The sequence below is a fragment of the Nicotiana tomentosiformis genome, chromosome 10 (assembly GCF_000390325.3).
Source record: "Nicotiana tomentosiformis chromosome 10, ASM39032v3, whole genome shotgun sequence".
NCBI lineage: Eukaryota > Viridiplantae > Streptophyta > Magnoliopsida > Solanales > Solanaceae > Nicotiana > Nicotiana tomentosiformis.
In genome coordinates, this window is record NC_090821.1 from 2,633,777 (window position 1) to 2,653,983 (window position 20,207).

General features: G+C 35.5%; 1 long non-coding RNA gene across 1 annotated transcript; it reads left to right on the forward strand.

Annotated features, from left to right (window-relative positions):
• The first annotated feature begins 14,832 nt into the window (after positions 1–14,832).
• Positions 14,833–17,890, forward strand: LOC108947062 (uncharacterized). The gene is made up of 2 exons (XR_001971472.3): positions 14,833–15,237; positions 17,387–17,890. It is a non-coding gene; the product is annotated as an uncharacterized lncRNA (long non-coding RNA).
• The last annotated feature ends 2,317 nt before the right edge of the window (positions 17,891–20,207 follow it).

Genomic DNA, 20,207 nt, shown 5'->3' on the forward strand with positions numbered 1-20,207 from the left:
ACCCGATCCCAATATATCTATTCAATCAATTTTGTTGTGGAGTGCAACCCGCTCCTCCAATATATTCATTTCAATCAATTCTGTTGCGGCGTGCAACCCGCTCCTCCAATATATTCACTTTCATTTCCGTTGCGGCGTGCAACCCGTTCCTTCAATATATTCATTTACCAATTCTTATAAAAGAAATTACTCCAATAAATGCAACAATTAGTATAAAATTATAAGACAACAAGCATACAATAATTATGATTTATTAGAAATAAGTGATGACAAGTAACAATTAATTGTGGAAATTAAGGATGTAATATGCATTATAATAATAAGTATGTTAAACGTCAAGTGGCAATTAAGTCACATAAACCAAATAAGCATGTAGCAATTATAGCATGGATTCAAGGCATGATATTGAGCAAAGAAAATGAGAGAAATAATTAATATAATAATTAATTCATGATTTAAAACGATTTATGATTTTTCAAGTGATTATGCAAATAATTAATTTGACGATGTATAGACACTCGTCACCTCGCCTATACGTCGTTCACATGCATTACACAAAACAAATACTTTAAGGGTTCTATTCTCTCAAGTCAAGGTTAACGACGACACTTACCTCACTTTGCAAGCACATTTCAAGATTCCAATATACCTTTGCCTCGCGAATTCGTGTCCGAAAGCTTCGAATCTAATTACAAACAATTCAACATACTCAACACGAATCGTAGGAACTAATTCTATATGAAATTATAAATTTTTCGAATTAAAATCTGAAATTTATTTTAAAAATTAACAGTGGGAACCACGTCTCAAATCCCGAAAAAACTCACAAAACCCGAACACCCGTTCCGATACGAGTTTAACCATACAAAAATTGTCGAATTCCGACATCGGATTGCCTTTCAAATCCTCAATTAAAGTTTTGTTTGAAGATTTCTACCATTTGCAATCCAATCTTTACCCATTTGAACTCAACAATCTTCCCATAACCTTATTGGTACAAGCATGTATAACTAATACTCTCACATGTAAGAATCACACTCATAATCACCCATCTTTACCCAAACTCGAAATTGAAGAATAGGGGTTAGAATCTTACCTCTTGGGTGAGGATCTTGTGATAATTCCTTGTTGGATTTCAAAGTTTGAACAAGATTTTTGATGAACAAAGAACTTGAGCTTCTTTCTCTACCTAAAACACTCTCACTTCTCTCCAAAATTATCAGATAATTCCCCCCAAAAAAGCCCCAATACCTATTTATCAAAATGGGGTCGGGTTATAAAAATAGGAAAATTAACCCTCCGAAATCGGGTATGCGGTCGCATAATGGACTGCAGAATGGGTATGCGTGTCGCACAATGCACCGCAAAATCGGTGCCTAGAAATGGACTTCTCTGGACAGGTCTGCGACTAGTTTTGCGGTCGCATAACCACTTCTGCGATCACATAATGGTTCTGCGATCGCGGATTTGGCCGTAGACTCACATTTTGCCATCTTTTGGTAATTTAGTCATAACTTCTTGTAAGAGTGCCCAAATGACGAACGGTTTGAAGAGTTAGAAACTAGACTCGAAGATATTTTATTTTTTAGGTAGATCATCACATAATTCCTAATATACAAGTAGATATACTCGTTCAAAGTTTGGTCTTGTGCGAACCCATTTGAAACTTTAGTCTATTGTGAAATTTTTCAACTTGACTTAGACTTAGGCATCTCCTTAGATCCTACATCACTTATAATATGCCTCATACACTTGTTATCATATCCAATTGGTATCCATAATATTAATAGTCCTCAAATGAGAAGTAGAGTCCGCCCCCAAACACATAACATAACTTATTTCTTCTTTCACCCATTTTAATTTTCCGAATTTTTACTAACTCCCAAAATTTTCAAAAATTTCGCTAGAGTTTCCTTTGTAACTGGGCTTATCCACCTACTAGAGAATCCCAGAAACCAATCCTAACAACACATACATGATCCAATCAACATAATACAACATGAAAACAATACTAACAGTAGCATCATAAGCAATATATTGCTAGAAAAGGAACACCATTAACATCAACTATTCAATTGATACGTAACTCATAGCATGTAAGCTCTCAACATCTTCATAGAACACATAAATAAACATTTAAATTAAAGATGACATTTTTGGGTCATCACAATTACCATTAAAATTGTTTAAATAATTAATAAATGCTTTGGATTATTTAATTTGTTGTTTGACAACTATATTGGGAATTTAATTTCATTAAATAAGAAATTTTTTAAATCCATATGTAATACTTTGATGCAATATAGAACATAATTAATAAATAAATTCTAAAAAATTCCCTTATAGAACTTGCTCTCTGGAATAGCTGATAATTAAATTTGGGATGAAACTCCTCTCCATTTCCTAATTTCTCCATTTTTCCAAGTTACTATTTGAATGGGAGACACATGTCATGGTTTAAATTTTAGTGGATGAGATTTAGTTGACTAAAATAAGGCCTTAACCATGGTTACAATTTCTAACTCCTTCTTTTATTCAAATTTCTGATAATATCTTTACTCTCTCTTAGCGCTAAACAAAAAGGAAAGAACAAAATAGTCCAGTTACGAAATTTCACACCAAAAAGTTCAATTAGTTAATTCCACAAATACATTTTATACAATTTTCTACTTGATAATTGCTACAATAAGAAACCGACAAACAAGTATCTAATTTCTAGTGAATCAAAATGTATAAGGAAGAACCAAGCAAGAATTGGACAGTTATTTCTAGAAAAAATGAAGCTCCACGACTTGTTGTCTTGTTCTTTGTTTTTTCACTTCTTGTGTTTTTTTCGATTGATTTTTTAATCTAACAATGATATTCAAAAACTCGATTTTCATGGTATAAATCTGAAAGATGTTCTCTGGTTCCGTGATCTTTAGTGTTGCCAACTTTTGAGAGCTGATGTATATTGGCACAAAGAGGGAGGAATTATCGGAAGTTCAGCACTAGGAGAGAGGGAAAATATTATCGAAAATTTTGATAAAAGAAGGAATTAAATATTTTAACCATGGTCATGGCCTGATTTTAATCAATTAAATCTTATCCATTAATTTTGAACCATAACATGTGTCTCCAATCCAAATAGTAAATAGAGATATTAGGAAATGAAGAGGAGTTTCATCAGTAGATTTGAATTTTTTTTAACCTTTATATCATTAAACGCAAATACATCGCCTTTAAATTATGTTGATATCTTAACACTACATGATTTGAATACCAAGTAATTAATATTCCTTCAATGCTAAATTAGTAATTGAATGGCAATTAACTGATTGACTCGGATCTCAATAAACAGCTGGAGTAATAATTTTGCTTAGTTGTTGGACCAAATGAAGTGGTATAATTGAGGTAATCAAGAAAATGTATCCTTTTGTTCGAACTATTTTAATTCGTAATTAATTCGTGAGTTTAAACCGCTTTTCATATTATTTTTTTAACGAAACGATTAACTATTTTATTAGTGCTAGAATTATGGATAGAAGATGAGTGAAATGAGAGAACATGTAGAGAGAAGAAGGCAACAATGGAGAGAAATCTTTTATATGTACAGTAGTGTATTTATACAAGCTACAGTATAACCAACTAACTCTCTTAACAACCTACTAACTGCTTTAGGATAAATAGACTAATATACCCTTAACTATCTAAACTAACTTCATGCAATGCCTTTATTCTCAACAACCCCCTCCCCCCAAGCTAGGTGGCGTAAACACATCAAACACACCTAGTTTGGAACTTAAGTATTCATGTTGAACCTTTGTTAGCCTTTTTGTTAACAAATCTGTTTGCTGCTCTCTTGTGCTAATGTACTATGTTCTGACCAATCATTGTAGAATTTTTCTCTTATACTTGCTTGACTAATCATTGTAGAATCACCTAGCTTAATCAGATATCATGTCACAGATTTTCTGGAATGCTGATAAGCAGCCCAGTCTACATCACAGTAGGCTTTTAAGGCTCCTTTATTATTGCTTGACAATAAAAGTCCTTGTCCTGGATGATTTTTGACATATCTGACAATCCTTGTAGCAGCTTCCATATGAGAGTTCTTAGGTTGCTGCATGAATTGACTCAGTATTTGTACACTGAATGCTAGGTTAGGTCTTGTCACGGTTAGATAGAGTAACTTCCCTATCAACCTCCGATACACCCTTGGGTTTGGTAATAGCTCATCTAGTTCACTACTTGTAGTTCCAATGTGATCATCATATTCCTTAGTAGTCAGCTTTGTATTTATCTCCAAAGGTGTTACAACTTGTTTGGCTGCACCAAGTCCAAGCTCGCTCTAAGATAAGCTCCAATTCATATTTTTTTGATGCATAAGGATGCCTTTCTCAAATCTTGCAAATTCTATGCCCAAGAAATACTTCAATTCCCCTAAGTCCTTTATCTTGAAAGTCTATTGCAATGTTGTCTTAGTGTCTTCAATCAGCTTCAGTTGAGAACCAGTAATTAACATATCATCTACATAAACCAGTACCACTGTTACTTATACCTTATGTAGTTCTCTTCACAAATAAAGAATAATCATACTAGCTTTGATTGAAACCAAATGTGCATAGAGCTTCAGTAAACTTTTTATTCCACTGTCTGGGAGCCTATGTAAGGCCATATAAGAATTTAATGAGCCTACACACTAGTTGTGACTCCCCCTGTCTCTTGAATCCTGGAGGCAGTTGCATGTAAATCTCATCAAAAGATCTCCCTACAAAAAGGCATTGTACACATCTATTTGATGAATGTGCCAATGTTGAGCAGCAACAATGGACAGAATGGTTCTTACAGTCACCATCTTCACCACTGGAAAAAAAGTTTCAAGATAGTCAATACCTTCCTTTTGGCTGTAACCTTTGGCTACTAGCCTTGCCTTGAACCTTTCTATTTCCCCTGAAGCCTTGTACTTCACTCTATATACCCACTTACAGCCAATAAGAGTTTTACCCTCTAGAAGAGATACAATATCCCAGGTATGATTACTCTCCAATTCTTCAATCTCAGATTTCATAACTTCCACCCATATGGGATCTTGACATGCTTCGGTGAATGTAGTAGGCTCAACCATAGTAGAGAAGGAAACCAAGTATGATCGATAATTTGGTAACAGCTCACTATATGACACATACTTTGTTATGGTATATGGTACTAAAGCATGCACATTTAGAGATACAAAGTCCTTCATCCATATAAGTGGACATTTATCTCTAGAGGACCTCCTAATTGCACTAGTTGTGATAGGTGCACCAGTAATGGGTGCACTAGTAGGATGTTCTGCATCAGTAGAATGAACCTCTTCAGAACTTTGATGTTGGAATTGCACTGTGTGTGGTGATATTGCTTGTTGTGTCTCTTCTGATCCCTTTTCATGTTGGATTACTCTTGGAACCTACTCACTAGCATCCATGTTGAGCATATCCTCTGCAACTGTATTGATCTCTCCTTCATTAAAAGAATGATTATTGTCATAGATATGAAGCATATGAGCCATGGCTCATATGGCAGGTGCATAGATATAAGCTGGTTTCAATTGATGAGCAAAGACATGAACTTGCTTGGAGTTGGAATGTTTAAAAGGAAAGATGTCTTCCCTGAATATAACATCCATGTTGACAAAGAAAACATTGTTAGCCAAATTTAAAAGTGTGTTTCCTTTCTGTGTGCCAGAATAGCCCATTAGCATTGTTGGTATTCCCTTGCTCATAAATTTATCCTTCTCCTGCACATTTTTTTGCATAGCATAGACATCTCAATACTCTTAAGTGTCATAGTGAGGAACTTTTATTGTATAACTTCTCAAAAGGAGACAGTCCATTTAGAACAGGGTAGGCATTCTATTTATAATATACACAACATTCAACAAATAGTGGCCCCAATACTTAAAGGAATATGAGCATGGAATCTTATAGCTCTGGCAACTTCTAAGATGTGTCTATGATTCCTCTCAGCTACTCTATTTTGTTGGGGGGTATAGACGCATATTATTCAATGGGTACAGACTATCATCTCCTGCTACCGATTACTATGTTAAAATTGTTTACTTAAAGCGCTCTAATTCAATTCTAGACCGTCTCCTATGTGTGTGCTACTCGTCCTATGCCTATGGTCCAGGAGGCTTTGGACCTACTATTGGGTGGTTCTAGACTTTACTTGGGATGCTCAAAATGATAAAATTAGACGTGCATTCAAAATATGTAGGACTTCATATAAAGACAACAAATGGCTCAAGTTCTCCTCCACACATAAGCAACAAATGCACGCGAGCGGATTTAGGCAATAGACAGTCAAGGCGCATTAGAGTCGTGGAATCCCATAGGCATGGTTTATATATGATTCTGATTTCCAATAATTTGTACAGGGAATACTACAGCTTTAGATTAACGAATTTGCATCTTATAAATGTTACAAACCCTATAGGCATGATATCTAAGTGTTGCGCAATGAGGTAGTAAAACAGCTTTGAGAGCCCAGAATTAGCAGCGTTGATTTCATAAACAGTTTCTTATGCGAGTGACAATATCCTATAGGTAGAATTTCTAACAGTTGACAATTGGACTTGATTTTATAACACTTTATCCCTATAGGCATATCATCTAAGTGGGGCAGTATAATGAAAATAACAGAAGCATTTGATTAATTAATTAACCCTATAATCATGGTATCTAGATGAGTATTATCAAAAGCGTGTATTATTGCATCTTATAGGCATGTTTTCTAATAGTAGGCATTTGATCCCTATAAACATGTTGTCTAAAAGCGTTCAGTAGTAGACATGAAAACAAGTGTAGTAGTTACATGAGCTAACATACTTTGAATAATGCACTAGTATTAGACAAATTAAGTGAAGTGTGTGTGATTCCTATAGACATGATTTCTATTAGTGTGTAGAATCAAAACACGTCAAAACAAATATCAAACAAGGTAATTTAACCCTGTAGGCATGTTTTCTACTCGTTCATGCGAGCATTAGAATACCTCAGCACCATTTTTCATTAATTCCCCCATCATTCAGTTTTACAAGTTATTATAGACCACATTGAATGATTACATGCCAAATACAAATATAGAATAACCCAGTAACACATCTGGGCCTTCAAATAGGCTTAGAGCTTCATGTGGATTGCAGGCCCAAACTCCAGTTGCAAATAGTGTGCTTCAGACCCCAAATACCAAAGGCAGGCCCAACATACCAGACCCAAACAATTCTTGTAATTAAGCTAATGGATACCAGATTAGTCATACAGGTAACAGAACTACGCATGGAGTAATTTAGGCACTTAGTTTTCACAACTGAAAGAACTACAATTTCAGCCAATAGATATGGCCATGCGAAGTTGACAGGCATCAAAGACATATACGGGCAAGCAACAAGATTAACAGGGACAAGATAAGGTATCATAGACCACCAAACCACTGCAAACATTGTTTCAAAATGGGACCAACTCAAAGAACTGCATATGACAGCCAAGCAGAATCATGCACAAGAAGGGGTAGAGTACAATCTTCATATGAAGATTTTAACAGGAAAATCCTTACCTAACAATCATACCGGTGACATAAATTTGGCAAACATACATAGTTGATCATGCGACTTAACAAGATGGACACTAACTGCAGCACAAGGATTCTAAGAACTCATAGTAGGTAAAGAATATGTCAACCTTAGGCTAACAAGACAAGCAGACATTAGGATTCATGGTAGATGAAAGTATCAACCCTAGGTTAACATAATAGGTAATTATCAAGCCTAGTGTTAATTAATCATATACAAGCAAGGATGAACATTGAAGTTTATACTAGAAAAGTCCTGGGCAACACTTAGAAACAAAGAATCGAGCAGATCACACAATGGAATTACAGAAAAATATGGCATACTATTTTAGAGGTTCAGACAGTGATGGCATTCGGAAATTACATGATTATTGGAGAAGATAACAAGCTACACATGAATGACCTAAGAGAGTCAGTGCATATGAACACATTCAGGGCAATGAATTAGTTCCTCACAAGGGTCTGGAATGGGAGATAGGATCACAACAGATAATAGACATAAGTACAACAAATACGCAGAACAGTAAGACATGCTTAAGAAATCCAGAATCCAGGTTATTAGACTAGGTAAGTCACAGTGTTAAGGAAGGTTCAGAATCACAAACTAATCTTTAGCAAATAGGGTTGTAGCAGAGATAGCAGGGTAACACATTGGTTCACAAACAAAAGATGAAATTACAAAGGCCAAAGGACTTACCAGTTACTAATTGACAAACAAGTAGACAAGAAGAATAATTTCAGTAATATCTCAAACGTCAGTAGCAAGACGAGCAGTAGAACCCAGAAATCTCAGTGCATTAGAGTTCCCAAAGGTTTCGAATGAACCTGCAACGACCCGATCGGTTGTTTTGAGTATCACAGCCTCGTCCCCCCATTTACTACTCAATTTATGCTTTACAATTGATTTATGACTTATCAGGTTAGTTGGTTCAGTTCCGGAGAGAATTCAGAGTAAACTAAGACAGTTAGTCTCTAAAGTAGAAGCTTAAGTTGGAAAAGTGAACCGGATATTGACTTATGTGTAAATGATCTCGAATTTGAATTTTGATAGTTACGTTAGCTCCGTTAGGTAATTTTAGACTAAGGAGCGCGTCCGGAATATGATTTGGAGGTCCGTAGTAGAATTAGGCTAGAATTGGCGAAAGTTGGAAATTTGGCGATTTCGGTCGGTAGTGAAAAATTTGATATTAGGGTCGGAATGGATTTACGGAAATTAGAATAGGTTCGTGGCGTCATTTGTAGCATGTGTGTAAAATTTGAGGTCATTCGGACGTGGTTTGGTAGGTTTTGATGTCGTTTGTGGAATTCGAAAGTTAGAAGTTCTTAGGCTTGAATCCGAGGGTAATTTTGTATTTTGATATTGTGTTGAGTGATTCGAAGGCTCGAATAAGTTTGTATATTTATATATGACTTGTTGGTCTGGTTGGTTGAGGTCCCGAGGGGATCTGGGTGATTTTGGGTGGTTAACGGATTGTTTGAAGTTGGAAAAATGCAGCTGAAGCTGATGTTACTGGTATTGCCGCACCTGCGGAGGGGGAGCCGCAGGTGTGAGGGCACAGAAGTGCTTGGAGAAGTGGCAGGTGCGGGGCAAGGCTAAGGTGGGCTGGAAGCGCAGGTGCGAGAAAGCTATCGCATCTGCGAGCCCACAGAATGCGAGACCTGGGACACAGATGCGAAAGGGAGGAAAATGACTGGCTTCGCGGATGCGGAGAATTTTGTGCAGGTGCGAAAGGTTGACCACAGATGCGGAAACTGGGGTCTTGAGTGAGTTCCGCACCTGCGATGGAAATTTTGCAGGTGCGGCGTCACAGAAGTGAATATTGGACCGCAGCCCGCAGGTGCGGTTTTGCTAGCCAGAAAGTATAAAAAGAGGACTTCGGGATATTTGCTCATTTCCACCATTTTCAATTCGGACATAGGAGCTTTTAAGGGGATTTTTGAAGGGGATTCAAGGCTATTCATTGAGGTAAATTTCTTGAGCTCTATTATCTTTAGCTATGGTGTTTTCCCGTTGATTTCTCACCTAATTAGTAGGACTTTTGAAGTGAAATAAGGGGCTAGGGCTTGGGATTTTGGAGAGTTTAATTTAAGTATTTGAGGGACCAAATGATATCGGATTTTGATAAATTTCGTATCTATGGACTCGTGAGTGAATGGGCTTTCGGATTTTGTGACTTTTTTCGGATTTCGAGAAGTGGAACCGGGGTCCGGGTTTGAGTGAATTTCGGAATTTGGCCTATGAATTAGTATTTTCCTTGTGGGATTTATTCCTTTAGCTCATATTGATCGTATTTTATTGCTCGTTGCTAGATTCAGGTCATTTGGAGGCCGGTTCGAGAGGAAAGGGCATTTCGGAGTAGGAGTTCTACGTTGAGGTAAGTAACAGTTTTAAATCTGGTCTCGAGGGTATGAAACCCAGATTTTTGTGTCATGTGATTATTTTGGAGGTGACGCACATGCTAGGTGATGGGCGTGTGAGCATGCACCGATGGGATTGTGACTTTGTCTGTCCCATGGAAACTGTAAAGTTGAATAACTTGTTGATAGTTATGTGCTCTCTATGTGTTATAGAAATTTGACTAGAAACCATGTTTAGGCTATATGTTGGTACTGTTGGGACCCACAAAGGTCGTGTACATGTTGAACTATCTGCTTAATTGTTGTTTAAACTCAGTCACAATTTACTTGTTATTTTATCTCAGTCTTTATTGTTCATTATTGATGCATCATATTATTGTTGTTTGGGCTGATATTTCTAAGAGCCCGAGAGACTGGAGAGATTTATGGCTGAGCAAGGCCGAGGGCATGAATGTGAGATATATTATTATAGCACGTGAGTTGTCCGTGCGGATTCTTATGTTTATACTATGGCACATGAGTTGTCCGTGCAACATGTGAGTTGTCCGTGCGGATTTAGATATGATATTATAGCACGTGAGTTGTCCGTGCAGCACGTGAGTTGTCCGTGCTTATAGCGCTTGGGCTCTAGGAGCCCCTCATGATTCTGAACACCCTCAGTGAGCACGGGTACTTATTGAGTGTGAGTTCTGAGGGTTGAGAGCCGAGTGGTTGAGTTATTGTGACGAGTGGAGTGACTGTTGCCCTGAGAGGCTGTACTTGCCTTTCATTTGTTGTTGCACTTAGTTGTTATCTATCATTATTATGAAATTTTCTGAAAGATATTATATCCAGATTACATGAACTTGAACTGTATAAAATTGATTTGACTTAAACTGCTGGATTTGAAAGCATGTTTATTCTCTGTTGGAATTATTGAAAATGGACTATAATTATGTAGCTCGCCATTATCTTCAGTTCCTTAGTTATTATTGCTACTTGCTGAGTTGGTTGTACTCATGCTATACCATGCACTTCATGTACAGATCTAGGTGTGTTTGATCATGGAGGTAGTTGAGTTCGGGCGTGATCGAGTACCGGAGACTACGAGGTAGTTGTCGGCGTCCGCATGACCTTGTCTCTCCTTCTATATTTCTTTATGTCTTGTATTGATACTTAGACACTGGTTGTATTAGTTTGTTTGTCTAGATGCTCGTGACTTAGTGACACCCCGATGTTTGGGGTTAGTTTCCGCATTGTGATTCTATATTGAGTTCAACTTTTGTTTTTATGAAAAATATTTGATATGAAAAAGTTTTAAACTATATTTTCCATTGAATTACTTGAATATTTTGGGAATGTCAGCTTGCCTAGTACCATCGATAGGCGACATCACGACATGTTAGGTTTTGGGTCGTGATAGAACCCCAGGCAGTGCTCACACTGAGAAAGGTCTAATAATCGAATGCTGGTAGCCTTGGCTTTCAACCGGCCAAGAGATTAAGCCTCAAGGTAGTATAAGACAAGTGAGAGTGAGAGAATAGTAGTAACTTCAGTGATTGTTCAGACTTAGAGGGGAACAAGGAAAAATAAGTATTTATATAGTAGCCAAAATCAAACATCCAAACAAGGAAATAGAATAAATCAACCACAAATAAGGAAAGAAGAGCATGTAGAATCGATTAAGAACCAAATTAGGAGAAAAATCAGGCAAACCCTAATTTTCCCTGGAATCACAAATTGGCCGAGGAATCTTATCAAATCGGACCCGTATAATCTTGCTATGGACGTATATGGACGAGGAATCATCTGAATCTTGAGGAGTACGTCTGATTTTCCTTGATTTGGAAGATTAGTACTTGCCAAAAATGGAGCAAGTACTATATAATACCATAGTATTGTAAGAAATAACGAGATAATCCATAAAAAGTAAGTAAATCATAGAGAAAATCCATGACTTGATCGGATTTGGAGAAGATTGGGGAAAGCGGCTGCTAGGATTTGTGAGGAAAGGGGAAGGTTCGAGAGATTCTGGGGGTGGCGGAATGGGAAAAATGGTCTCTAGGGTTAGGAGTTTGGTGGATTTAAAAGGGGAGATGGTTTGTGGGCCGTTGATCTCTGAGATCAACGGCCAAGATTAAAAGGGGGATGAGGCGGGTCATAAAAACGGGTCTCGACCGGGTATAGAGAAGTGGTCATTTAGTCTTGGGCTGCTGAAAGCTAAATAGAATGGGCCAAATATTTTGGGCCTGTTTTTTGTCCGAAAAGCACTTAAAACCAGGCCATAGTTTAAATACACGAAATTTGTTAAAAAATAATTTATAAAAAGTAATTAATAAATAATAAAATATTCTTTATGCAGTAAAGTGTTTGAAAATAATAGCTTAACATTATAAAAATATAAAAATGCTAAAACAGAGTAATAAAATGTAATTATGTAAAGAATATGGGCTATTATTGTAAAATTGCGTAAATAGCTAAAAATACAAATATAATTATATGAAATGGAGTAAATATATATATATATATATATATATATATATATATATATACGTGGGTGTAAATAATAAATTTGGATGATTAGGTCATCATAAAATAATTTAAAAGGATAATTAAATAAATATTTGAATAATTAGAATGCAAGAAAATCAATTTTGAAGCTTTAAAAATTAAAGAAAGTACTTATATAATCCCCCATAAATTGGATAATAGTGCAAAATGATATTTTTTAAAGTATATAGAATACTTTATAAAATGTGAGATCAAAATTAGGTATAAACAAAGAGTGAGTACTTTTAATATTGCTGCTAGAAAATGGAAGTCTAGTACGTTTAGCCAAGGGACACATGACATTTATTCACTACATTGACACAATTTTCATGATTTATTGTGAATAGCTTCTTCAGAATTACTAGGGCCACATGTCCTAATCTTTTATACCATAGGTTAATGTTGACTTCTCTTTTATTCTTCTCTGTATTCTCTTTATTCTTCATGTCTGCATCAACAATTTCAAATGTATTAACTGCCAAGGCCTTCTTAGTGTGATTCTCAATTGCATGTGGCATTAAGATCTATAGCCCTTCATTTTCTTTAACAATCTCCTTCCCCTTCCCCTTGTAGAGATCCTAGAATTGACAAAAGTCGGGATAGAATGCAACACAACATTGCAAATCTTTAATTACCTTTGACACTGAGAGCAGATTGTATCTGAATTTTGGAACATATAGAACATTCCTAATTATGCTCCGTGCTGAGATTGGATAAGTACCAATGTGAGTAACTAAAGCCACATCTCCATTAGGTAAATGTACCCTTATAGGATTATTATATTTAACTTCTTCAGTTGTAGATAGTGTTCTAAGATCAGATACTATATGATTAGTAGCCCCTGTGTCAATTATCATACTTGAGGAGATTTATTGATAATGTATACTAGTAAGGCATTACTAGTATCTGTTGTACTAGTCATATTTGCAGAAGCGGTGTTCCTGAACCTTTGTTTAGCATGTGTAGTATTTGCTCATACTGCTCCTTGGTGAAAGAATAGGCTACAGGCTGTTGAAAATTGCTGCTAGAACTTAGAGATTGTCTCTGAACCATTGGTTGGGGTTGATTCTGCATCAACTGGTTTTGCATATGTGAAAAAATCTGAGGTTGTATAAAATTGTTCTGATTTGATTCATTGGCCAACACGTTGTATGCAGATGCCCCCCCTTTCTTCTTATGCTTAGGGCCTTGTGGATAACCAATGCGTTTCCAATAGTTTTCTTTACTATGACCTTTTTTCCTACAATATTCATAGAATTCATTGTTGTTTCTCCTTGGCTTTTTATAATTCCAGTATGTTGAAAATTGTTGGTGTGGAAGTTGTTTGGTTGAAAGGTTGGTTGAAAATCACCAGACCTTGTAGTAATCAGTGCAGTTGACTCATAGTTTTCAGGCACAACATTAGACTGTAAACCTAGATTCACTGCTGTAGCAGCTACAGATTTTTGACTTTCATCACTTATGATCATAGAGTATGCTTTATTGACTGAAGACAAGGGATACATCATTAGAATTTGACTTCTAGCTTGGAGATAGGGCTCATTTAATCCCATAAGAAATTGATATAACTTTTCTCTTTTCATACGGTTCACATAGTCCCTGGACTTTTTAGAGTCACATGGAGCAAGGACTAGTGCTTCAAACTCATCCCAAAGGTCTTTCAATTTTGTGTAATACTCATAAACAGAAGATGTATCTTGATACAACGTTGAAATTTCCTTATGCAGGTTGAATGATCGAGAGCCATCAACTTTGTTGAACTTCTCACGAAGGTATTTCCACACTGCTTATGCATCAGATCCATACACTCCTCCTCCAATTAGTTGTGGAGTTATTGCGTTCATCAGCTAGGAAAGTACTATTCCATAACTGTGAATACCTAATTTTTGCACTATTTTAACATCTCCTAAAATATTAGTTTCTTGTTTGTTTTAACTATTTTTCTCTCGATTTTTTGTGCACTTTGATTATATATTTCTTATCATAATAATATAAAAAAAATTTCTTTCTTTATTGGTACATCTTAGGAATTAACTAATTGTTTAATTAATCGAGAGGATTGATTATTTGAATAATTATTTAATTAATTATTTCTTTATGTAATTATAGTTTAATAAAATAGGATTAAGAAACAATTGGGCCAAATTTGAAAGAGAGTGGCCAAAAGCGTAACATCAAGGCCAATTGAGAGGGCTGCCAGGGGAAGAACAGAAACGACGTAGTTTTATGAAAACACTACGTCGTTTTGTTTAAGTCTAAAATATTAAATCTCAGCCATTCAATGACTTTCGATCCAACGGTCCATATTTAACACCTATAGTATGTATATAAGGTTCAAAATCAGATTTTTTACTCATTTAACCTAAAATTCAAGCCCTAGCTTCTCCCTCTTCACTCTTTCCCCCTCTCTTGCCGCCGCATCTCCCTACAGCGGCGTCGCCCGCCGACGGCCTTCAACCATCACTAAAATTAGGTCATTCTCTCCTTCTCTTCCTCCTCTACCTGATTCTAAGCCTCAAGTCCTCAAAATCCCAATCAATCCCCATGAAAATTCATTTCAGCCACCACCCACAACTACCACTTGCCGAATCCGTTTCTGTATTTACCGTTCTCAAGCGAGGCTTTATTGTTGATTTTCCCACAACCGATCTCCGATTTGTCTGAGTTTATGGTTTCGATGAAAATCAACAATAGACGCTTGCTCGAGCCGTATCGCTGCCTCGCCATTAGCTCATTGCCTCCGATGCCTCGTTTTGTTCGGTATACTTCAATCTTTCCCTCATTTTCTGTTTGCCCGTTTGGTTTTGAATTTAGTTTAACTTTCTCTATTTTGATTAGTTAATAAGTGTTTTATGCTAGTTTCATGAAAAAAACCAACAAAATTGGTTGACTCGTTTATTTAGTTAGCCGTTTATTTATTTGCTTTTAATCGTTGTTTCGATAGTTTACCAATGGTCATTTAAGTTCTGTTTTGGGCAATGTTTCCTGATTTTAATCGCCCAATGTTAGTTCTCATTAATCGATTAGTTTTAGTTTAGTTCGTTTGAATACTTAGTTCAATTGCAATTGAAGTCATGTCCTAGCTTTGCCTATTCATAGTTGGTTTGAGAATGAGTGCGTTAGCTTGAATTTCAGTCACGATAAAAGCTGAATATTTGAGTGTAACTTGTTTGGCTGCTTTTTACTGTTTAAAAGCTGCTTGGAGTACACTGTTCCTAGCACTGTTCATAGTTGGTGAAAAAATTGTCTTTTGGACAGATTTTTGACCTTTGAATAGTTGGGACAGATTCTTGGTGGAAAATCTATCCTTTGGACAGATTCAATCAAATAATTCAATCCCTTTCCTTTCCTATAAAGGAAGAGGTCTTTCCTCACTTAAAGATCTACACATCTTGGACACTCAAAAAAGAACAGAAAGTTTGAGAGCAAAGATAAAAGAAACTTCAGCAACCTTTCATCCAAAAACATTTTTTCAGAAAGGCAAAAAGAAAGGTTCTGTAGTCTCCTTTGGTGAGTGAGTGAAGAAATGAAGAAGAGGGGGGCTGTTACCAACTATCAAATGATTTTTTTTTTTAAAAATAAGTAAAACAATAAAAATAAAAATGAGAAAATCATTGTTGAACCGGGTCGGTCCGGTCCGGTTAACCGGTTCAACAGTGATTTTCCTTGACTGGTCCAGTTAACCTGAATTTTTTTACACGGACCAATCCCCCTAACCTAGCCCACCCGCCCCCTTAACTACCAATCCGGGCCGGTCTGGGTTACTACTTGGCCGGTCCGGAAACGGGTCAACCCGGCCCGTTAAACATGCTTAGTTCTTTTGGTTCTTCAAGCTTGTTGATTTCTGGGTTTCATTTGGTTTAAGTTGCTGTTGACTGCTGCGGTTTGCTAGTTCTTGCTGTGTTCAATGAGTAGATAGCTTCAGAACTATCCATTGCTGGGTTTCTTTCTTTTATTGTAAGGATTCTGCCGTGCCTAGGTAATCCTATCAACTCCTTAGTATAATTTTAAATATTACTAATAATAAGCATGCAGTTTTGAGATGTATCTTGACTCCCCATCTTTGTGTTTGAATAATGATGAGTGTTTTTGAATGTTTATTGAATCCGCTCGCTTTGTTTTGAATCAGCCTTTTCCTACTATTTATGAATCTTTGATGTCGTTTGAGTTCATAAAAGAGGTTTAGTTTGAGTTAAATAATTTAGAACCATATATAATCTTTCTCTGTCGGTATTGAGAGTAAATGTTTTTTGCTGCAGTAGGCATTTGATTGCTCGAGCTATTTTATCAAGATAAAGCAGCACGTTTTGTCCATTTTTCTCTCTTTTAATTTATGATAAAAAGTGAGTAATGAAAGGTAAAGTAAGGACTATGTGTTTGTTGGGAAGCTAACTGTTGTTTTGGCATGTTGTGGTGGTTAAGTTTTGGTCGCATGCGTTAAGCTTCTTGTGGACCAAATCTGACAGCTTGAAAGTTTGCTTACTGCTGTTTGAAAACCAAAATATTTTGAACTACATTCTTGTTACTTTTGAGCCGAATTTCTTGAAGTTCATCATTCTTAAAGGATGAAAATGTTGTTACTGTTAAATGAGTTCAATGTTTGAAAAGATCTTTCTTTCTTTTTCTCTTCAGTTTCTTTCTTTTCTTAGGTTGAGTCAATAGCTTATTCTTGGAGTTTTTGCTGAATATTTGAGTTTGGTCTAAGTCAAAGAAAAAAAAACTATCTTTAGTTCTTTAGTATTCCATGTCAGACACATATCACATATACTTGAGAAAAATGGAGCTAAGTATTTTATTTTAATCTTTGTTAAATGCTAGAATGCAGTTCTCATCGAGCGATTCCACATAGTATAATTGGCCGTACCAGTCAATTGAAAAGAAATGAGTTGAGCTCCACTCGTTTTTGCAGGTATGAGATATAGAGGATGATTATGCGGCAAATAGACTCCTAATTCATCGCGAGCTTGAGTACCAACACCATATCAACCTATTCATGTAGCTCCAGCTTCAATTACTCCAGGATTTACACCTGAATTGGCAGGTGTGCTAGTAGGTGTGTCTCCCATGGCTTCTCTGCTTCAATCGCGTGAATTTTTTGAGGAATTGATTCCTTCGATTTCTGAGTTCAATTACTCTGGACCGGCTTCGAGGAACTGTTGGGATCGAACGAGACTAGATATCCTTGACCTAATGGCTCTTATACCATGCTAGAATTGTGGATAGAAGATGAGAGAAATGAGAGAACATGCAGAGAGAGAGAGGGGGGGGAAGGCAACAATTAGGGGTGTCAATGGTTCGGTTCGGCCAGTTATTTATAAAATTTGTACCATATCAATTTTTCAGTTATTCTATTATGTATAACCAAAATTAAACTTGTTAAAATCATCCCAATCATGTCGGTTTCTCTTTGTTATCGGTATGGTTTTGTTAATTTTCGATATTTTTTTAAATGTCATGTAAAGATCACTAGTAAACGTAGAATGCAATAACGCACATACTTTTATAGGACTTAGCAAAATTCTCTAGACAATTTTACTGTTTAAATGGTGATGAATTATGAAAACATGAAAGATGGATAGAGACTACACAAAGACAAAGAAAAGATAAATCACGCGAGTCAAAAGATATTAACCAAGTTGGAACTCAGGAATAAAGTATATATAAGATTAAATACTCAAAAATATAAATTTAAATCATACGAAAGGAAACATATTCAATACAATGTAGTTTGCTATTCAAAATCGCTGGAATACTTTGTGTCTTGCTAGTGAATATGCCGGAGATAATTTAGTTTCACTAGGAATATCATAATAGGTTTGGGAATTAGGATTTTTATCTTAATTACTTATTGGCTTGTAACCATTTTCATAATTCAAGGTCCAAGGAAAAATTTAGTACTTTATTATTTTTAACTTAATATATAAATATAGTTTACATATGTAAATTTATCCGTTATGGTTCGATATTTTTTCGGTTTATTTTCATAAAATAAAAAATATATCCTAATTATCGGTACGGTTATAGATTTATATAAAAAATCTATTGTTTTATTAAAAGAAACCTAAAAATCGGTTCGGTTCGGTCGATTTAGTCGGTTTTTAAATATCCATTGACACCCTAGCAACAATGGAGAGAAATTTTATGTATGTATTATCTGTATGTACAGTATTGTATTTATACCCGCTACAGTATGACCAACTAACTAACTCTCTTAACAACCTACTAACCGCCTTAGAATAAATAGACTAATCTATCCTTAACTATCTAAACTAACTTCATGTAATGCCTTTATTCTCAACAATTAGGGACATCATATATGTTCACAGAAGTGAGCAGCGGCATGTACAATCCAACTTGGGAACATCGATTCCCAAGAAATATCATGAACCAAAGAAAGTGAAAATTTAGCTATTTTACGAGCAACCGTATTAGAAATCCTAGGAATATGTACAAAATATTTTTGTTTATATATTTTCCGTCATAAGTCATCCTTTTGGGAATACTTTATAATACTCATCAGATCGTTTATCATATATCTTTTAAAAAGGAAATAAATATTATGAGTGTTATGTCTTACGTTAGAGCATACCAGCAAGTTTAAGAATTAGTCTTCAATTAGTATTTGTTCATTTCACTGAGATTTCGAGGTATCCATTCTGCTTATGTCGTTCTACATACGTCATTTAGCCAACGTCCGCTAACCTAACTTGACCCATATATCAGATTACGTATCACTAAGTAGACTTAGGAAAATAAGCAAAAATATAATTACCGACTACTCCTTGCTGGTGTTCTAATTTGGCTTAGTTCTATTCCCTCATGGCATGAAATATATCATATAATTGGGTCGTTACATGGTAATTCAGCTAAATTTATATGATAAACATTAATGATTAATACAGTTAGACATCTCTATAATATCCCTATATAACAGTCATTCACTATAAAAGCCAAGTCTTTTTCGGAACTAATTTTTATGTTATATTATAATATATGCCCTCTCAGCACTTCACTATAGCAGCAAAAACATATTGGAATAAAATAGGCTTTTATAGAGAGGTTGGATTGTAATAACAAGAGAATTTTTTAGAAATCACTATTGTTTAGTGGCTATTAATTTACCATATACATAATTACTTCCTATAGCTACTATTCAGTTATTACACGAGTGTATTCGATTGCGACTGTATTCGTTGTATTCGCGCTACTGTATTCATAAATACAGTAACGACAATCGCCTAAAGATAGGTTTGTCCAGCTATTTAATAACGAAAAGAGGATCAATTAACGTGTATCACTCCTAATTTAATTCAACAAAATCAATTCTACATAAATTTCGTTGCTATTGTGTTGTATTCCATGTATTCACGCGACTGTATTTATAAATACAGTGAGGTAAAAAAACATGGATTACAGATGTTTAATTATGTATTTCATGTATTTGCGCGAATGTATTTATAAATACAGTGAGATAATCCACCTAAAAAATAGTGATTACGGATGTTTAATAAGGGAAAACGCAATATTGAATTGTTTTCAATTTCACTATATTGAATTAAGTTGAATTCAAACAACAAAAAATGAAGAAAATAGGGTGTATATCGTTCTATTCAATTCGACTGTATATATTGTATTCAATTCACAAATATTCACTATTATACATTGTATTCAATTCTACTGTATTCAAAAAATAAAAAATCACAAAGCACAGTAATATTCGGTTGTATTAA